Source organism: Schistocerca piceifrons, chromosome 5 (genome assembly GCF_021461385.2).
Source record: "Schistocerca piceifrons isolate TAMUIC-IGC-003096 chromosome 5, iqSchPice1.1, whole genome shotgun sequence".
NCBI lineage: Eukaryota > Metazoa > Arthropoda > Insecta > Orthoptera > Acrididae > Schistocerca > Schistocerca piceifrons.
The window spans coordinates 151,756,233-151,762,724 of NC_060142.1; the positions used below are offsets into that span (position 1 = coordinate 151,756,233).

Below are 6,492 nucleotides of genomic sequence, written 5' to 3' on the forward strand. Positions count from 1 at the left end.
TAGCACACAGGAGAATGGAAAACAAAACTGAGTGTGTTAGACAGCTCTCAGTTTGGCTTGAAGAAGATAAAGGCACGAGTGAGGCAGTTCTGACGTTGCGGTTGATAATGAAAGCAAGACTGAAGAGAAAGAATGACAGGCTCATAGGATTTGTCGACCTACAAAAAGCTTGCGATATGTAAAATGGTCTCCCCCCCCCCCCCCCCATGAACCATGGACCTTGCCGTTGGTGGGGAGGCTTGCGTGCCTCAGCGATACAGATAGCCGTACCGTAGGTGCAACCACAACGGAGGGGTATCTGTTGAGAGGCCAGACAAACGTGTGGTTCCTGAAGAGGGGCAGCAGCCTTTTCAGTAGTTGCAAGGGCAACAGTCTGGATGATTGACTGATCTGGCCTTGTAACAATAACCAAAACGGCCTTGCTGTGCTGGTACTGCGAACGGCTGAAAGCAAGGGGAAACTACAGCCGTAATTTTTCCCGAGGGCATGCAGCTTTACTGTATGAGTGCATGAAGATGGCGTCCTCTTGGATAAAATATTCCGGAGGTAAAATAGTCCCCCATTCGGATCTCCGGGCGGGGACTACTCAAGAGGATGTCGTTATCAGGAGAAAGAAAACTGGCGTTCTACGGATCGGAGCGTGGAATGTCAGATCCCTTAATCGGGCAGGTAGGTTAGAAAATTTAAAAAGGGAAATGGATAGGTTGAAGTTAGATATAGTGGGAATTAGTGAAGTTCGGTGGCAGGAGGAACAAGACTTCTGGTCAGGTGACTACAGGGTTATAAACACAAAATCAAATAGGGGTAATGCAGGAGTAGGTTTAATAATGAATAGGAAAATAGGAATGCGGGTAAGCTACTACAAACAGCATAGTGAACGCATTATTGTGGCCAAGATAGATACGAAGCACACACCTACTACAGCAGTACAAGTTTATATGCCAACTAGCTCTGCAGATGACGAAGAAATTGAACAAATGTATGATGAAATAAAAGAAATTATTCAGATTGTGAAGGGAGACGAAAATTTAATAGTCATGGGTGACTGGAATTCGAGTGTAGGAAAAGGGAGAGAAGGAAACATAGTTGGTGAATATGGATTGGGGGACAGAAATGAAAGAGGAAGCCGCCTGGTAGAATTTTGCACAGAGCACAACATAATCATAACTAACACTTGGTTTAAGAATCATGAAAGAAGGTTGTATACATGGAAGAACCCTGGAGATACTAAAAGGTATCAGATAGATTATATAATGGTAAGACAGAAATTTATGAACCAGGTTTTAAATTGTAAGACATTTCCAGGGGCTGATGTGGACTCTGACCACAATCTATTGGTTATGACCTGTAGATTAAAACTGAAGAAACTGCAAAAAGGTGGGAATTTAAGGAGATGGGACTTGGATAAACTAAAAGAACCAGAGGTTGTACAGAGATTCAGGGAGAGCATAAGGGAGCAATTGACAGGAATGGGGGAAATAAATACAGTAGAAGAAGAATGGGTAGCTTTGAGGGATGAAGTAGTGAAGACAGCAGAGGATCAAGCAGGTAAAAAGGCGAGGGCTAGTAGAAATCCTTGGGTAACAGAAGAAATATTGAATTTAATTGATGAAAGGAGAAAATATAAAAATGCAGTAAGTGAAACAGGCAAAAAGGAATACAAACGTCTCAAAAATGAGAACGGCAGGAAGTGCAAAATGGCTAAGCAGGGATGGCTAGAGGACAAATGTAAGGATGTAGAGGCTTATCTCACTAGGGGTAAGATGGATACCGCCTACAGGAAAATTAAAGAGACCTTTGGAGATAAGAGAACGACTTGTATGAATATCAAGAGCTCAGATGGAAACCCAGTTCTAAGCAAAGGAGGGAAAGCAGAAAGGTGGAAGGAGTATATAGAGGGTCTATACAAGTGCGATGTACTTGAGGACAATATTATGGAAATGGAAGAGGATGTAGATGAAGATGAAATGGGAGATATGATACTGCGTGAAGAGTTTGACAGAGCACTGAAAGACCTGAGTCGAAACAAGGCCCCCGGAGTAGACAATATTCCATTGGAACTACTGACGGCCGTGGGAGAGCCAGTCCTGACAAAACTCTACCATCTGGTAAGCAAGATGTATGAAACAGGCGAAATACCCTCAGACTTCAAGAAGAATATAATAATTCCAATCCCAAAGAAAGCAGGTGTTGACAGATGTGAAAATTACCGAACTATCAGCTTAATAAGTCACAGCTGCAAAATACTAACACGAATTCTTTACAGCCGAATGGAAAAACTAGTAGAAGCCAACCTTGGGGAAGATCAGTTTGGATTCCGTAGAAACACTGGAACACGTGAGGCAATACTGACCTTACGACTTATCTTAGGAGAAAGATTAAGGAAAGGCAAACCTACGTTTCTAGCATTTGTAGACTTAGAGAAAGCTTTTGACAATGTTGACTGGAATACTCTCTTTCAAATTCTAAAGGTGGCAGGGGTAAAATACAGGGAGCAAAAGGCTATTTACAATTTGTACAGAAACCAGATGGCAGTTATAGGAGTCGAGGGACATGAAAGGGAAGCAGTGGTTGGGAAGGGAGTAAGACAGGGTTGTAGCCTCTCCCCGATGTTGTTCAATCTGTATATTGAGCAAGCAGTTAAGGAAACAAAAGAAAAATTCGGAGTAGGTATTAAAATTCATGGAGGTTCGCCGATGACATTGTAATTCTGTCAGAGACAGCAAAGGACTTGGAAGAGCAGTTGAATGGAATGGACAGTGTCTTGAAAGGAGCATATAAGATGAACATCAACAAAAGCAAAACAAGGATAATGGAATGTAGTCTAATTAAGTCGGGTGATGCTGAGGGCATTAGATTAGGAAATGAGGCACTTAAAGTAGTAAAGGAGTTTTGCTATTTGGGGAGCAAAATAACTGATCATGGTCGAAGTAGAGAGGATATAAAATGTAGGCTGGCAATGGCAAGGAAAGCGTTTCTGAAGAAGAGAAATTTGTTAATATCCAGTATTGATTTAAGTGTCAGGAAGTCATTTCTGAAAGTATTCGTATGGAGTGTAGCCATGTATGGAAGTGAAACATGGACGATAAATAGTTTGGACAAGAAGAGAATAGAAGCTTTCGAAATGTGGTGCTACAGAAGAATGCTGAAGATTAGATGGGTAGATCACATAACTAATGAGGAAGTATTGAATAGGATTGGGGAGAAGAGAAGTTTGTGGCACAACTTGACCAGAAGAAGGGATCGGTTGGTAGGACATGTTCTGAGGCATCAAGGGATCACCAATTTAGTATTGGAGGGCAGCGTGGAGGGTAAAAATCGTAGAGGGAGACCAAGAGATGAATACACTAAGCAGATTCAGAAGGATGTAGGTTGCAGTAGGTACTGGGAGATGAAAAAGCTTGCACAGGATAGAGTAGCATGGAGAGCTGCATCAAACCAGTCTCAGGACTGAAGACCACAACAACAACAACATGTAAAATGGTGCACGATGTCCGAAATTGTGATAAAATTGGAGTAAGCAGTACGAAGAGACGGCTAATGTACAATATGCACAAGAACCAAGGGGAAACAAAAAGACTGCAGACCAAGAACGAAATTCTCGGATAGTAATGGGCGAAAGTTTGCAGACTTTTGTTCCTACTGCTGTCTGTACAACGAAGAAGCGAGTTCAAGAGGGGGATTAGAATTCAGGGTAGAAAGATGTCAGTGATAGTATCCACTAATGACATTGTTGTTTGTAGTGAAAGTGAGGAAGAATTACAAGATCAGTTGAATGAAATAAATGGTCTAATGAGTACAGAATACAGATTAGTATTAAACCGGAAAAAGACGAGAAGTAGCAGAAATGAGAACAGCGAGAAACTTATCATCAAAACTGGTGGTTATGAAGAAATTTCTTCCTCAGATTACGGCCAATGTTTGATACTAGTAGACTTCTCTTGGCCAGGAAAGCCCTTTTTACCAGTTCAAGGCTGCTTTTGATGTCCCCCATGCTCCGTCCGTCACGGATTATTTTGCTACCTGTCATTGTTCTTGTTGTGGTCTTCAGTCCAGAGACTGGTTTCATGCAGCTCTCCATGCTGCTCTATCCTGTGCAAGCTGCTTCCTCTCCCAGTAACTACTGCAACCTACATCCTTCTCAGTCTACTTAGTGTATTCATCTCTTGGTCTCCTTCTACGATTTTTACCCTCCACGCTGCCCTCTAGTACTAAATTTGTGATCCCTTGATGCCTCAGAACATGTCCTACCAACCGATCCCCTTCTTCTGTAAAGTTGTGCCACAAATTTCTCTTCTCCCCAATTCTATTCAATACCTCCTCATTAGTTACGTGATCTACCCATCTAATCTTCAGCATTAATCTGTAGCACCACATTTCTAAAGCTTCTATTCTCATCTGGTCTAAACTATGTATCGTCCACGTTTCACATCCATACATGCCTACACTCCACACAAATACTTTGAGAAAAGACTTCCTGACACTTAAATCTATACTCAGTGTTAACCAATTTCTCTTCTTCTGAAACGCCTTTCTTGGTATTGCCTACATTTTATATCCTCCCTACTTCGACCCAAATAGCAAAACACATCAACTACTTTAAGTGTCTCATTTCCTAATCTAATTCCCTCAGCATCAACTGATTTAATTAGACTACATTCCATTATCCTCGTTTTGGTTTTGTTGATGTTCATCTTATATCCTCCTTTCAAGAACCTGTCCATTCCGTTCAACTGCTCTTCCAGGTCCTCTGCTGTCGCTGACAGAATTACAATGTCATCGGTGAACCTCAAAGTTTTTATTTCATTTTTATGGATTTTAATTCCTACTCCAAATTTTTCTTTTGTTTCCTTTACTGCTTGCTCAATATACACATTGAACAACATCTGGGTAGGCTACAACCCTTCCCAACCACTGCTTCGCTTTCATGCCCCTCGACTGTAATAACTGCCCTGTGGTTTCTGTACAAATTGTAAATAGCCTTTCGCTCCCTGTATTTGAGCCCTTCCACCTTCAGAATTTGAGAGAGAGACCTAGGTAGCAGAATTCCTTAACTTCATCTACTTCGTGACCAGCAATCCTAATGTTAAGTTTCTTGCTGTTCTGATTTCTTCTACTTCTCATTACTTGCGTCTTTCTTCGATTTACTATCAGTTCAGATTTTTTGCTCATTGAACTGTTTATTACATTCAGCAGATCCCGTAATTCTTCTTCACTTTCACTTACGATATCAATGTCATCAGCGAATGCTATCACTGATATCCTTTCACCACGCATTTTAATACCATTCTTGAACCTTTCTTTTTTATATTTCCATCATTGCTACTTCCATGTGAAGATTGAACAGTAGAGGCGAAAGACTACATCCCTGTCTTACACCCTTTCTAATTCGTGCACTTCGTTCTTGGTCTTCGTCTGTTATTAATCTTTCTTGGCTCTTCTACATATTGTATACGACACGTCTCTTACTATATTTAAAAAAAAAAAAAAGCACTCCGTCTTCAGGCCACGAGTGGCCAACCGACCGCCGTGTCATCCTCAGCTGAGGATGCGGATAGGAGGGCCGTGGGGGTCAGCACACCGCTCTCCCGGTCGTTATGATGGTACTCTTGACCGAAACCGCTGCTATTCGGACGAGTAGCTCCTCAATTGGCATCACGAGGCTGAGTGCACCCCGAAAAATGGCAACAGCGCATGGCGGCCTGAATGGTCACCCATCCAAGTGCCAATCACGCCCGACAGCGCTGAACTTCGGTGATCTCACGGGAACCGGTGTATCCACTGTGGCAAGGCCGTTGCCTCTCTTCCTACAGCTTTCCTTAGAATTTCGAACATCTTGTACCGTTTGACACTGCCGAACGGTTTTTCCAGGTCGACAGATGCTATGAACGTGTCTTGATTTTTCTTTAGCCTTGCTTCGGTTATCAACCGCAGCGTCAGAACTGCCTCTCTGGTGCCTTTACCTTTCCTAAAGCCAAACCGATAGTCGTCTAACGGATCTTGTTTACTGACGTGCCCTAATTCCGCGTCTATCCTATAAATATTTTCTGCATCAGTTTTCCTTTGCTCACCCAGTAAGTCACCATTAAGTCACTTCTTCGTCATCGCACGTCCCCATTCATTTACTAATGAGTGTTGATACAGATGAACGCACAAATTGCTACATGCACTGAATACTTCCATTTTAAAGAATCCTTTGCATGGATTCCACGCCCGGGATAATGGTTCAAATGGCTCTGAGCACTATGGGACTTAACATCTGAGGTCATTAGTCCCCTAGAACTTAGAACTACTTAAACCTAACTAACCTAAGGACATCAGACACATCCATGCCCGAGGCAGGATTCGAACCTGCAACCTTCCAGACTGAAGCGCCTAGAACCGCTGGGCCACATCGGGCGCCCCCCCCCCCCCCCCCCCGGGATAGAGACTGGGTTAAGTCTGTTAAGAATTCCAAAGCCTCTTCATTCCTACCACCAACTGACGCCCCCT

At 42.7% G+C, this 6,492-nt stretch overlaps 1 pseudogene; it reads right to left on the reverse strand.

The window, feature by feature from the left end:
• Positions 1-5,682: 5,682 nt before the first annotated feature.
• On the reverse strand, positions 5,683-5,800 carry LOC124799674 (annotated as a pseudogene).
• Between the last annotated feature and the right edge of the window lie 692 nt (positions 5,801-6,492).